The sequence below is a fragment of the Palaemon carinicauda genome, chromosome 16 (genome assembly GCF_036898095.1).
Source record: "Palaemon carinicauda isolate YSFRI2023 chromosome 16, ASM3689809v2, whole genome shotgun sequence".
Lineage (NCBI taxonomy): Eukaryota > Metazoa > Arthropoda > Malacostraca > Decapoda > Palaemonidae > Palaemon > Palaemon carinicauda.
In genome coordinates this window covers 138,473,332-138,488,331 of record NC_090740.1, presented here as the reverse complement: position 1 = coordinate 138,488,331, position 15,000 = coordinate 138,473,332, and positions in this window count along the sequence as shown.

The window sequence follows — 15,000 nt, the reverse complement described above, 5'->3', positions numbered from 1 at the left end:
TTCAGGAAGACAGTAAATTTAAGACGGCATTTATAGCTAACGATCAACTATTTCAGTTTAATTTTCTTCCTTTGATGTTAAAACTATTCTAAGTCATTTCTTTAGAGTAATGATGGCAGTTTTGTGTCCCTTAATTGGCCATAATGCTCTTGTTTATTTAGAGAATATCATAATTACACGGAAACCGGCGAACATAATAATAATATTCGTAAAGTTTTAGAAGCATTGCGATGTAATGGTATGGAAAGAAAATTGTCAATGTACAAATTTTTCTATAAACAGGTCGAATTTTTAGGTCATATAATAACCCCTAAAGATGTCCTACTCTGCCCAAATAAAGTAGCCGCTAATAGAGATTTGCCCAGGCCATGTAACTCTAAGGAAGTAGCTGGGCTCCTTGAGCTCGCTGGGTAATATCATGATTTCATTACAGCTTTTAGAGAGATAGTAAGACCCTTAGATGCTTCAAAGAAACAAAAAGTAATAAATTTGGAAATGGAATAAGAAAGGGCCTTTAACCATTTGAAATATACATTAACTAGCAATGAATTACTCGCATATCCGAGATTTGATTACCCGTTCTTAGTGACAACAAATGCGAGTAGCGTAACTATTGGTGGCGCAGTTTCTCAACGAGATGATAAAGCCATTAGAAGGGGCAGAAAAAAATAACATTAAATTCGATCAAGAGGCTTTGGCTGCGCTGTGTTCTAGAGAGGCCTCATTTCTTTTTATTAGGTCAGTTGATTGAGTTGCAAAGCGATCTTCACCCCTTACTTTATTAGCATTATACAGATGATTTGACCTCTTGACAAGAGAGATGGATTGAGAGACTGTTAGAGTTTAATATAAAGGGTTTTCACCATATAGAAGGTAAAACTAACAAGGCAGCTGATGCTCTCTCTAGAGATGATGTTATAGGTGTAACAACTAGGGCACAAAGGAGGAACGAAGAACTTAACCAAAAATATTGATGACCCCCATCAAAATAGAGAAAATAGAGAATGGGATGTGAACTGTCCCGATGAGCAATCAGAAGATGGGGATAAGAGAGAGAGAGAGAGAGAGAGAGAGAGAGAGAGAGAGAGAGAGAGAGAGAGAGAGAGAGAGAGAGAGAGAGATAAGACTGGCGAAGGTGAATATATGTGGGTGGCCGAGGACATGACCAGGGGTGTCCAGAAGGAATGCCCTGATGATGCAGGTTTGATTGACTTTGGGAGTTTGGACATGAAATAAGTCCGAGAGGGACAGAAAAACGAGGAATGGATAGAAAGAGTGTGAGCAGTGATTAAAGTGAATCGGAAAGTTATCCGTCATTTCTGAACGTGCCTCATAAGATTTTTTTTATGGACAATGATATCTTATGTTGTACTTACCAGAAGAGGAGAGGGGAATTTTGTGCACAGGTAGTTCTTCCTCCTTCTTTGATTAATCGAGCCATCCACATTGTACATGCAAGTCCGTATGCAAGGCATTTAGGGATCGATAGAACGTTAAGGAGAGCATACGAATCCTTCTTTTGGTTAAGAATGAAAAAATATTAGAAAATTACATAAAAAGTTGTCATGCTTGTAACTGCTTCAAAGAACATAAAAACACTGTACTAGAGGCCAGGAAGGGGCCTGTGATTCCTATTGATTTTCATGGAGTGCATATGGATGTTGTAGGACAATTTCCTGCTGGTTTACCACAACATAAGTATATATGTGTATTTGTGTATGTATTTACTCGGTACACTCATACTTACTCAATGTTGGATAAATCGGCAAATTCATTAGCCCAGGCACTATGCTCTTTCATTATTAGGATTGGTTGCCCAAAAATTTTGATAGGTGATAATGGTCTCGAGTTTATGAATAAGGTGATGAAATCGGTCATGGACTTGACGAAAACTGGACACTTATCTGTGACCTCATATATGCCTTCAGCTAATGGCTTAGTGGAATCGCATAATAGGGAAGTAGTGCGAATTTTACATTACTTATTGGCAGATGACCTCCTTCATTGGCACACCATGCTTCCTACAGCTGAGCTAGCTTTGAACATTGCATATAAGGCTTCGCTCAGGGACACGCCTTTCTTTTTAGTATATGGACAGAATCCTGTGCTACCATATACGTTCCTTATTAATTAGCAGCAATTGCCAAATTATTCAACTGAACAATACCATGCATATATATATTAAATCTATTAAGGAGAGTAATGAACACCATTGAAAGGTTTTTGAAAAGAGCTAATGAAAAACACAGCTCAAAGTATGATGGTCGGTTCAAAACAGCACCAGTAAAAGTATTTGTGGGCGATCGTGTGTATTTGAAACGATTACAACGTAGGAAACACAAACTAGGGCTTGCATATTCGGGTCTATACCGAGTAAATATTGTTAAATCTAACACAATTGTGATACAATGCATGTGGTACCTGAAGAGGTAGATTTAAAAAAATGTTCCTCCTTACCCCTGCATACATGACATTCCTCGAGTTGATGAGTAGAATTTTTTTGTCTTTGCTGTTGTTATTGTTTGAAGAGACATTATTTTTTTTCTCGACCTATTTTAAATAAAGTTGATGATAACAATGTGTTCTTATGTTGATGCTTAATGTGTGCATAGAATGTTATGGTAATTTTACATAGTGTGGTAATACGTATATCATTGCTGAGTAAACCTGAAAACAATCAGAGGTCAACTAGATTCCTAGTTGGTGGGGCCAGAGCTGTTCGCGAAAGGCAAGTGGCTGCAGGATTAAAGTTCAGCCTTGAGGATAGTCAGTGTTAGAGAATGTGTAGATTTGAATACTTTATACTCAATGTTATAAGAGATGGGCGGGAAAATGAGGGATTTTCTGGCCACGGTTGATATTTGCAAGTGCAAGTGAAATGGTGATGTACATAAATGGCGAAACGTTGGTGATGAGTTGTGTTGCGAAATTGTGCCATAAACCTGGACAAGTAAAATTGAGGGATGAAGGAAAATCTAATACTACCCCTGTCCCGCCCAAAAAGCTCATATTTCCCGCAACCAGACGGGAGTTATTGATGAGGTTCTGTATGATCTCTAAAGTATATCAATTGGACATATGCCTTGCCCTTCAACAGGAGGATGATCTTTTGCTGAAAAATTCCACCAATTAAGCCTTAAGATCACTTCACAATCTTGTTACACGTGGATTCAAAGTTCTATAAAATTGTGTAAAATTGAGCAATTAAGTGGAGAAGACTAACAGTTTGAATTGATTGCCTACCTAGTTGAAAAAACATGACAGTTTATTTCAGGAAGCTATAACTGCAAATGATGGTCAGATCAATTAAGATATCTTTTGCAACCTATAAAAAGAAGAAAAAAAAACCTGAATAACGTTGCCAGAGATTAATATACAGATCAAGTATAAAAAAAAATTGATAGACGGTTGCATTTAAAAAGAATTAAATAACTTGGAAGTAAGAATTTGAAGACTAGATATGGTAATATGGAAATATGAACTAATTGCAAAAATTATTCAGAGTTGATTGATCATCAACAATGCTTAATGATTTTCTTAATATGCAAATTTTTTGTGCAATTGTAGAAGTAGACAGGATATTTTTTTACAATGAAAATATCACATAAAAACTTTACAATGGCGGTAAATAGCTGGTTATATATATATATATATATATATATATATATATATATATATATATATATATATATATATATATATATAAATATATATATATATATATATATATATATATATATATATATATATATATATATATATATATATATATATATATATATATATGTATATATAAAGCTATATATATATATATATATATATATATATATATATATATATATATATATATATGTATGTATGTATATATATATATATATATATATATATATATATATATATATATATATATATATATATATATACATATATATATATATATATATATATATATATATATATATATATATATATATATATATATATATATATATATATATATATATATATATATATTTTTGGGCTCAAGCCATGTCGTCCTGATGGAAGTTCCTATAGGGTAGCTTCCTAGGGTATATTACAACTACGGCGATATTCCCAGAGAATTTACCTTAAGGTACCAGAATTCTAACTCCTGGAGCGAGTATCCCTCGTGAAAGGGATATCGCGACATATCAGAGGACGTATTCTAGACACGTCACATGGCAATCTACTACCTAAATAGAGATTCGTCTCGTAAGAGGGAGATTGACGAGATACGAATTCGGGAAGAAAAAGGGGGGAGCCGCTCCCAAGGCCTCCCAATCCCCCGATTCGTATGCGTGCCTGGCGCCAATCCTGGCGCCATCTGTATTCCTTTTTGCGTAGCTTAACAACTCGGTGTTTTTTCCTGTTTTTCTCGCAAATCTTGGATTTATTCAACTTTTCATGGCTTCTCCGTCTTCGTTGGCCTCGGATAAGTTGAGTATAGTGTCTGTTATGTATAAATGTAGGCTCTTGGTAAAATTTTGAGTGATTAATAGGATTAATCTTTGATACAAGAGCCGTAGCCTACCAGAGGTGTCCTGGACACTGTCACTCGCTAGGTATAAATTAGTTAGTCAGAGTGACATTCCTGGTTGTTTTGCTTAATAAATTTTAGCTATTTAGCTTTACATAGGATTTCCTTTCGTGCTTAGTATTATTTGGCGAAGTATTCGCCATTCTGGCCTACGCTAGGCCATGTAGCCTAGTCGTTTGGTCCTAGTACTTAATGCATGATTTTGGTTTTTCCGAGTGTAATTAAAAGTTTATTAAAGCTTTAGGCTATTTTTTATACATTTTAGACTGTGTGGAATATTTCCAAGATTGTATACGTGAGAGTTTCGGTGAATTAGGTAATCGATTCTCTTGGTGCCTAGGTTAATTGCTTATGGAGCCTTAGTATACTTTATTATTCTCCCCGGTTGCTTTCTTTTCTTCGGAGAAGGTATGCAATCCCTTTCCCTCTGTTTAAGCCTTGGGCTTATCCCTAAGTGGTTTTTTCCGAATTTATTTTCGATAAAACTATACTAGGGTGTTACTGTACCTTCCTGTTCCAGCAGAGTCTGGTTCAAAGAGGGACAGAACAACAGAGTTTTTTAGTCTGAGTCCGTGTTGTCTGGCTTGGGGCAGAGTTCCCCTCGCTGACCTAACACTTATAAAGGGAGCTTAGCTCCCTTAGGTCACTATCGAAGGTTTCTGTAGTATGATTCCTCCTTTTGTGATCGACCAGACTAAGTCCTGTTGCTGTTCTTGGGGAGGATAAAATCTTCCCTTGGGAATAGCAACGCCTCCCTTGCTTTGGTGCTTTGGGAAGCTGGCAAGTATTGCTGGCCCTTTCCCTTAGATCTCCCTTAGGCTAAGACAGAGTTCTTGGCTGCGGGTGATCTGTCACTAAAGCAAGGTTGGCAGGACCCTTTTGTCCCTTCCCCCTCTATCTCCGTAATGGCCTTGCCATTACTGTACTGTACCTTGCCGGCCGGCAGAGCTGGCTGGCAGGGGTATTACTGTTCTGTACGTCATTCTACTTCTGGACCTAGTATAGGTTGGGATATGGAATTGACTAAGGCCATTGCCGGCCGGCTGAGATGCTGGCCGGCAAGGGTCTTATGTTTTCGAGTGCTGCCCGGACCTCTCTTGGTCCCTCATCCATGCCTGCCGACAGAGCCGGACGGCATTGGTCAAGGAAGCCTGAATTAAGTTTCTCCCCTTCCTTATATGCACTCTTTCGGTTGCCGGGCTTTGGGGGTCGTGTACACTCTTATCCCGGCATCCATTCTTTTTTCTTCTAGTGCTGTACCTGTCCCGGCAGCCGGCCTATGAGGCCGGCAGCCGGGCAGGGGTAGTCTTCTGGTTCTTTTGCTGCCGGCTGGCATCGGTCTCGTACCTTTGCCGGCCAGCTTATGTCAGTCCTTGTCTGCCGGTCACCAAGAGTGTGGCCGGCAGCTGGGTACTACCTTGTGTAGTTGCTGGCCGGCAATCATTGCCGGCCAACACTGGCTGTTGCTGGCCGGCAGCTGCTGCCGCCGGCACAGGCATTTGAACCAGAGGGCTGCCGCCCTATAGCTGTTAAGTAGTATACTTTAAAGCTAATTGTGGTGTGTGCCGGCCGGCAAAGGCAGGCCGGCACACATCCTCCTATACTGTACTAGTATTCTTCTGTATAGCATATACAGTAAGAAGAAAACTATAGTAAAAGTTTAGGTACAGCACTGTATCTTCTAACACTATTGTGTTTTCTTACACAGCCCTTTGCTGTTGCCCTCAGACAGGAAGCAGAGTTCTTCCCCGTCTATTATCCAGGATTTTAAAATCATTGCCTAGGTGTGAGCTCCACCTGTTTCCTATGGAAACCTTGCATTGGTTACTCTAGTAGAGATAAACCAATTTTTTGATTTTATTATCTGGAAGGCTGCAACAATGGGTTGTGAGGGAAACACAAGTGTGTGTCTTTCATTTATGAATTGTTATGCTATACTATGCATATCCAGTGATACATAGTTCACTTGATACTCATGGAAATTTCTTCTCTTTACAGAAGGACACTCCGAAGTGGGGAAGTGCTTTCTGCAATGTCAGCAGCAAGAACCTCTGCGGACATGAGTTTTGTAGGAGACACGCAGCATACGCTGTCTCCAAGGATGATCTCCGGTATTGGGACCCTCAGGTATGTACTGTGTGCACTAACCTGATTAATGACACATTTAAATAGCTAGGAAGAAGCTTCGTACCAGGGTAAGGGGCTTCCAAAAGTACACTTCTGGCCCTTATCTTCCAAGTGAGAAGATGAGGGCGTATCTTTTCCCTAAGGCATCAGCTGAGGCAGTGATTCCCCAGCCTCAAGAGGAGATCCCCTATGTTCAGATCCAGGTGGATGCTGAAGTCGCGGTCGCGATGCAAGACATCTAGCTAAATGACAGGATATCTGATGTGGACGGGTGTCAGGAGGAAGACCTCCTTGCAGAAGCCCAGGATGAAGTTCAAGTCCCTCTACATCGGCCAGTCTCCCAGTAGAGCTGGGACAGGCCCTCTCTTCTATTGTTGGAATGATCCAACAAATGCAGAAGGAGAATCAGGAGAAGGCGGCTGCAATGGAACTGCGAATGCAGTGCCTTGCAGAATCACATGGGCCCCAGAAAAGCTCAATGTGAAAGACCTTCCTTTGTGCTCGGATGCTAACCCATGGAGGTATGCTGAGCACATGTCGATGACGACTGGAAAGATCGTCATCTCGGATATGCTGGGCTCAGTTCCCCTGGAGGGTGGAATTCTGGCCCAGCAAGGCACCATATCCGGACTGTTATGTCCGGCTGAGGAAGGAACCAGCTTCAAAGGAGGAGGCAGAGCCGAAGGAGGTCATAGTGATGACCATGCTAAGGCTCAAGCTCTACTTTCATCTTCGATGAAAGAGAGGGGCTTCTCTAACTCAAAGGTAGCTGCATTGAATAGGAAGCTCCCTTCCTTTGTGTCCTCGCCTACTAGAGCCTTCCCCCTTTTTACAGAAAGGGTTTCTGGCTGTACTAAAAGCAATCGAGGCCGGCAAGTCTTGCCCCTCCCTAGAGGAGTGTAAACCCTTGTCGCTGGCCCTGCCTATGGACCACAAAGATTGGAAGGACGTCCATCTTACGTTCTAAGTGGAAAGTTGGAGGCTGATATTGCCGGACGTCAGTTCGGCAAGGACCCCCCTAAGCTGTCTGACTTTCTTTTGCGAAGTGAGCTCGATACAAAAGAAAGACTGACTGCCTCAATGTCTCTTCAGACTACTCTCGAGACGATGGCAAGTGACCCCAAGGTCCATGAAATGTTCATGGTAGTGGCCAAGCCTCATCTGGCCACAGTGACGAAGGACCTTTATGGCTTCGTCAAGGCAAGGAGAGCTGGTAGGGAGTTCGTGTTTACCTCGGCTACAGTGAGGCACGAGCTAAAGAAACTAATCTCCTCCAACATTTGGGGAAAAGACCTTTTTCCCTACCGACTTGGTCAAAGAAGTTTTTGATAAAGCCACCTTGGAGAATAGAAACCTTCTCCAGAAGTGGGACCTGGCTATCAAAAGAAAGTCTTCCCCGGATGAGGGTCCTCAACCAAAGAGGAAGACTATGAGGACTAGGCTACCGTCTCGGCCAGCCAAGCCTCTTAGACAGCAACAGCAACTGCAATTGCCATTGCCCCCAGTGCCCCAGATCGTGGCACAAACCCCGACCACCTTTCAGTGGGTACCCCAGGCCGTGTCGACACAGTCCACGGCATTCACCCCAGCGTTCGAAGGGCAGTCTACTTCCTTCCGAGCAAAGCCTAGAGGAGCAGCCAGAGGCTCGTCTAGACGCTCCTCAAGGGGAAGGGGATTTAGGGGTGGTCGTGGTCAGGAAGGCAAGACCTCAGGACAACAGTCCAAGTGAGGTGATACCGGTAGGAGGGAGACTTCTGAAATTTCGGGATCGGTGGACCTTCGATCCCTGGGCCCACAGCCTACTCAAGAATGGATTGGGCGGGAGCTGGTACAGCACTCCACCCCCGTACCTTCGGTTTTTTCCAACACTCCACCCCCGTTATGGAGGACTACGTTCAAGAACGGTTGGAGAAAAAGGGTGAAGCCCATCAATTTCTAAGGGAGGCTGTTTTGTGTTCCCAAGAAAGACTCGGAAAAGCTCAGAGTCATTCTGGACTTGTCGCCACTTAACAAGTTCAAAGTGAATTACAAATTCAAAATGCTAACACTGCAACACATAAGGACCTTACTGCCCAAGAGGGCATATTCCGTCTCTATAGACTTGTCAGATGCCTACTGGCACATTCCAATTAGCCATCGACTCTCCCCCTACCTAGGGTTCAGGCTACAGCGAAGACTACACGCCTTCGGAGCCATGCCATTCGGGCTAAACATAGCCCCAAGGATTTTTACGAAGCTTGCGAGCGTAGCTCTCAAACAATTTCGCCTAAAGGGAATTCAGGTAGTAGCCTACCTGGACGACTGGTTGGTGTGGGCAGCATCCGAGACAGAATGCTTGCAAGCTTCCAGTCAGTGATCCAGTTCCTAGAGTACCTAGGCTTCAAGATCAACAGAAAAAGTCTCGACTTTCTCCATCTCAAAAGTTCCAGTGGCTAAGATCCACTGGGACCTTTTGTCACACCGTTTCTCCACCCCAGCACGAGCAGGAGAGAGTACTGCGCTCTCTCCAGTTTGCTTCGGTGACAGACCCAGTGCTAGAGCACAGCTAAAGGATGCAATCGGAGTTTGGAGAAGTTATGCATCAAACGCGTGAAGAGATCTGAGAAGACCAGCCGCTTCGGCTAAGTACTCTTCTCAGGCCTTGGTCCCAAGCCAGACATCTAAAGATGTCAGGTTCTTCTTCAGCCACCTCCCCCGTCGGTGACGATTCACTCAGACGCCTCAAAGGAGGGATGGGGAGGTCACTCTCATCGGAAAAAAGTCCAGGGGACTTGGTCCAGGCTATTCAAGACCTTTCTCATAAAACTTTCTAGAAGCTAGGGCAGTGCTCCTTACCTTAAAGAAAGTCTCCCCGTGTCATTCGTTCCACAGAAAGTGGTAATAGACAGCGAGGTAGTTGTAAGATACTTGAATCGACAAGGATCGAGGTCACCACCTCTCAACCAGGTGATGTTGGCCGTCTTCCGATTGGCGGAAAAGAAGAAGTGGTACCTGTCGGCAGTTCACCTTCAAGGAGTCCGCAATGTGACAGCGGACGCTCTATCCAGGTTCACACCGATAGAGTCGGAATGGTCCTTAGACGCAGGATCATTCTCCTTCATTCTGAATCAGTCCCAGAACTGCAGATAGACCTCTTTGCGACGAAAGACAACAAGAAGTTGCCCCTGTACGTGCCCCGTACGAGGACCCCTTAGCGGAAGCAGTGGACGCGATGTCCCTCGACTGGAACAGATGGTCCAAGATTTATCTGTTCCCTCCTCACAACCTTCTGTTGAGGGTCCTCAACAAACTGAGATCCTTCAAAGGGTAGCGGCAATAGTGGCCCACAAGTGGCCGAACAGCGTGTGGTTCCTCCTGGCATTGGAACTGTAACTGAAGTTTGTACCACTACCAGATCCAGTTCTGACCCAGCGAGTCCAGAAGTCAACTGTCTGCGCTTCATTACAGAAAACCCGGACCCTGCAGGTCATGTTTTTCTCTCCCTAGCGGTGAGAAAGCGTTTCGGGATTTCGAAAGCCAGTATAGACTTCCTTGAGGAATATAAATGCAAATCTACTAGAAGGCAATATGAGTCATCTTGGAGAAAATGGGTGGCCTTTTGTCAAGGCGAAGATTCCGCAGGAGATCTTGACAGACTTCTGCTTATCCTTTTTCCCCACCTCCATGGTCAAGGGTTGGCAGCGAACACGATTTCAGCGTGTAAGTCTGCTTTGACAAGACCCATTCTATATGCCTTCCAGGTCGACCTAGGTAACGAGATCTTTAATAAAGTCCCGAAAGCCTGTGCTAGGCTCAGACCTTCAGCACCTCCAAAGCCCATTTCATGGTCTTTAGACAAGTTCTTCATTTCGCTTCTCTGTTGAGCAATGAAGAATGTGCGTTAAAGGATTTGACACAAAAAGTTATTTTCCTAATTTGCACTCGCGTCCGGGGCCAGGGTTAGTGAAATTGTAGCCTCTCGAGAGAGGCAGGTCGTGTTCAGTTCCTGGATGGGGAAGAACTGAACCTGTTTCCGGATCCTACGTTTCTCGCCAAGAATGAGTTACCCACCAACAGGTGGGGTCCCTGGAGAATCTGCCCTCTGAAAGAAGATGCATCTCTATGTCCAGTAGAATGCCTAAAGGTCTATCTTCATAGAACTTCAGACTTCAAGGGTGGTCAACTATTCAGGGGAGAAACATCAGGCTCAAATTTATCTCTGAATCAACTCAGAGCAAAAATCACATATTTTATTCGCAGAGCGGATCCTGACAATACACCCGCAGGTCACGATCCGAGGAAAGTTGCCTCATTCTTAAATTTCTTTAATTGCATGGATTTTGAACATCTCCGTTCATACACTGGCTGGAAGTCTTCCAGAGTGTTCTTTCGCCACTATGCGAAGCAAGTAGAGGAACTAAAAGAGATCTGTGGTAGCAGTGGGTCGCGGTGTTAACCCTACTGTTTAACTCTGCGAGGAACAGTGGTCTTAATTGGGACGATTAATTCCAGGGTGAGTGTGTAGTTACATACTGTACTACAAACTAAGTGAGGGCACTGTGTTGCCCATCCAGACTGTTCCACTTCCGAAGGTGAACCTAGCATAAGTGCAGACATGTGTGCCGAGCGTTTCTAACGCTAATGTCATTGATTTGTAATACAGGCTTTTATGACTTTGATACCTCGGTATCTTAAAAGTGGCATCTAATGTTTTTCTTTCAGACAAACAAGCCCTGTTTACTATCATACTTATGCTTAAAGTTTTGGGTTATCCTCTTCTTATACATATATGTATAATTGTGGTTAACCTGTCTGTTTATTGTCTGTCAATAAGCTTGTTCTTGAGAACCTTGCGTCTCCTTCACCTGTGTCAATTTATTGGTATAATTGAGCATTCATTCTATGTACCTTATATGGGATAATTCTAATAGAATTGTTCCTTTATGCAAGCTAGGTTGCATTGGTTTTCCTCCTATGCGGATATAAAACCTTTGGCCAATACAAGTATTGTGCGGAAAACTGGTCGATATTTCATATTGACGCAGTGGTCCTTTACAAACTATGCTTTACTTAATATAGGGCGAGACCACTATATTAGCTTGCCTGATATTCATACATAGATATATGTACTCTTCGAGACTTTCCAGAGTCTAGTAGGACTCTTCCCTGTAGGGGGCAGGAAGCTCTAACATAGTTTATAGTTAGTTGAAAAGATGTATAACGGTAACATCTTAGGTCTCTAGGTCTAGTCGACCAGGAATAAATATCTCCGGGGAGTACGGCACGTTCTGAGAATCCACAGATACAGTAATGCTCTGGTACACTTCCATCAGGACGACATGGCTTGAGCCCAAAAAACGGATTTTGAGCGAAGCGAAAAATCTATTTTTGGGTGAGATAGCCATGTCGTCCTGATGGACCCGCCCTTGCCTTTCTAAGAAAGGGCTGTAGGACCCCTCCCTACATACAGTATCTGTAGCACCTCGTGTACGCTACAAGGAATACAGATGGCGCCAGGATTGGCGCCAGGCACGCATACGAATCGGGGGATTGGGAGGCCTTGGGAGCGGCTCCCCCCTTTTTCTTCCCGAATTCGTATCTCGTCAATCTCCCTCTTACGAGACGAATCTCTATTTAGGTAGTAGATTGCCATGTGACGTGTCTAGAATACGTCCTCTGATATGTCGCGATATCCCTTTCACGAGGGATACTCGCTCCAGGAGTTAGAATTCTGGTACCTTAAGGTAAATTCTCTGGGAATATCGCCGTAGTTGTAATATACCCTAGGAAGCTACCCTATAGGAACTTCCATCAGGACGACATGGCTATCTCACCCAAAAATAGATTTTTCGCTTCGCTCAAAATCCGTTATATATACACATATATATATATATATATATATATATATATATATATATATATATATATATATATATATATATATATATATATATATATATATACATACATATATATATATATATATATATATATATATATATATATATATATATATATATATATATATATATATATATATATATATATATATATATGTGTATATATATATATATATATATATATATATATATATATATATATATATACATATATATATATATAACCTATAAAATAAAAAAAAAACCTGAATAACGGTGGCAGGGATTAATATTCAGATCAAGGAAAAAAATATTGATAGATGGTTGCATTAAAAGAAATTAATAAGATGTAAGTAAGCATTTAAAGACTAGATATGGTAATATGGAAATATGAAGTAATTGCAAAAATTATTCAGAGTTCATTGATCTTAAACAATGCTTAATGATTTTCTCAATAAGCCAATTTTTTGTGTAATTGTAGAAGTAGACTGGATATTTTGTTTTACGATAAAAAAATCACACAAAAAATTAACATTAGCTGTAAATAGGTGTTTATATATATATATATATATATATATATATATATATATATATATATATATATATATATATATATATATATATATATATATATATATATATATGTGTGTGTGTGTGTGTGTGTGTGTGTGTATGTGTGTATATATACATACATGTATATATATATATATATATATATATATATATATATATATATATATATATATATATATATATATATATATATATATATATATATATATATATATGTATATATATATATATATATATATATATATATATATATATATATATATATATATATATATTATTACTATCCAAGCTACAACCCTAGTTGGAAAAGCAAGATGCTATAAGCCCAGGGGCTCCAACAGGGAAAAATAAGCCAGTGAGGAAAGGAAATAAGGAAATAAATAAATGAAGAGAACAAATTAACAATAAATCATTCTAAAAACAGTAACAACGTCAAAACAGACATGTCATATATAAACTATTAACAGCATCAAAAACAAATATGTCATAAATAAACTATAAAAAGACTCATGTCCGCCTGGTCAACAAAAAAGCATTTGCTCCAACTTTGAACTTTTGAAGTTCTACTGATTCAACCACCCGATTAGGAAGATCATTCCACAACTTGGTAACAGCTGGAATAAAACATCTAGAGTACTGCGTAGTATTGAGTCTCGTGATGGAGAAGGCCTGGCTATTAGAATTAACTGCCTGCCTAGTATTACGAACTGGATAGAATTGTCCAGGGAGATCTGAATGTAAAGGATGGTCAGAGTTATGAAAAATCCTATGCAACATGCATAATGAACTAATTGAACGACGGTGCCAGAGATTAATATCTAGATCAGGAATAAGAAATTTAATAGACCGTAAGTTTCTGTCCAACAAATTAAGATGAGAATCAGCAGCTGAAGACCAAACAGGAGAACAATAATCAAAACAAGGTAGAATGAAAGAATTAAAACACTTCTTCAGAATAGATTGATCACCGAAAATCTTGAAAGACTTTCTCAATAAGCCTATTTTTTGTGCAATTGAAGAAGACAGACACCTTATATGTTTCTCAAAAGTAAATTTACTGTCGAGAATCACACCTAAAATTTTGAAAGAGTCATACATATTTAAAGAAACATTATCAATACTGAGATCCGGATGTTGAGGAGCCACCGTCCTTGACCTACTTACAATCATACTTTGAGTTTTGTTAGGATTCAACTTCATACCCCAAAATTTGCACCATGCACTAATTCTAGCTAAATCTCTATTAAGGGATTCACCAACCCTAGATCTACATTCAGGGGATGGAATTGATGCAAAGAGAGTAGCATCATCTGCATATGCAACATGCTTGTTTTCTAGGCCAAACCACATGTCATGTGTATATAGTATAAAAAGTAATGGGCCAAGAACACTACCCTGTGGAACACCGGATATCACATTTCTATAATCACTATGGTGCCCATCAACAACAACTCTTTGAGATCTATTACTTAAAAAATCAATAATAATGCTAAGAAACAACCCACCCACTCCCAACTGTTTCAGTTTGAAAACAAGGGCCTCTTGATTAACACGGTCAAAGGCAGCACTAAAATCAAGGCCAATCATACGAACTTCCCGACCACAATCAAGGGATTTCTCTACAGCATTGGAGATTGTAAGAAGGGCATCACATGCTCCAAGGCCTTTACGAAAACCAAATTGCAAACTAGGGAGTAGATGATTACCTTCAGCAAACCTATTAAGACGTTTTGCCAGAAGACGTTCAAAAACTTTAGATAATATGGGAGTTATGGAAATTGGGTGGTAATCAGTGGGACTTGAGCTACCACAAACACATTTACATAGAGGAGTAACATTACCAATTCTCCAACTAGTGCTAAAAGCTCCTCTTCTTGCTAACTT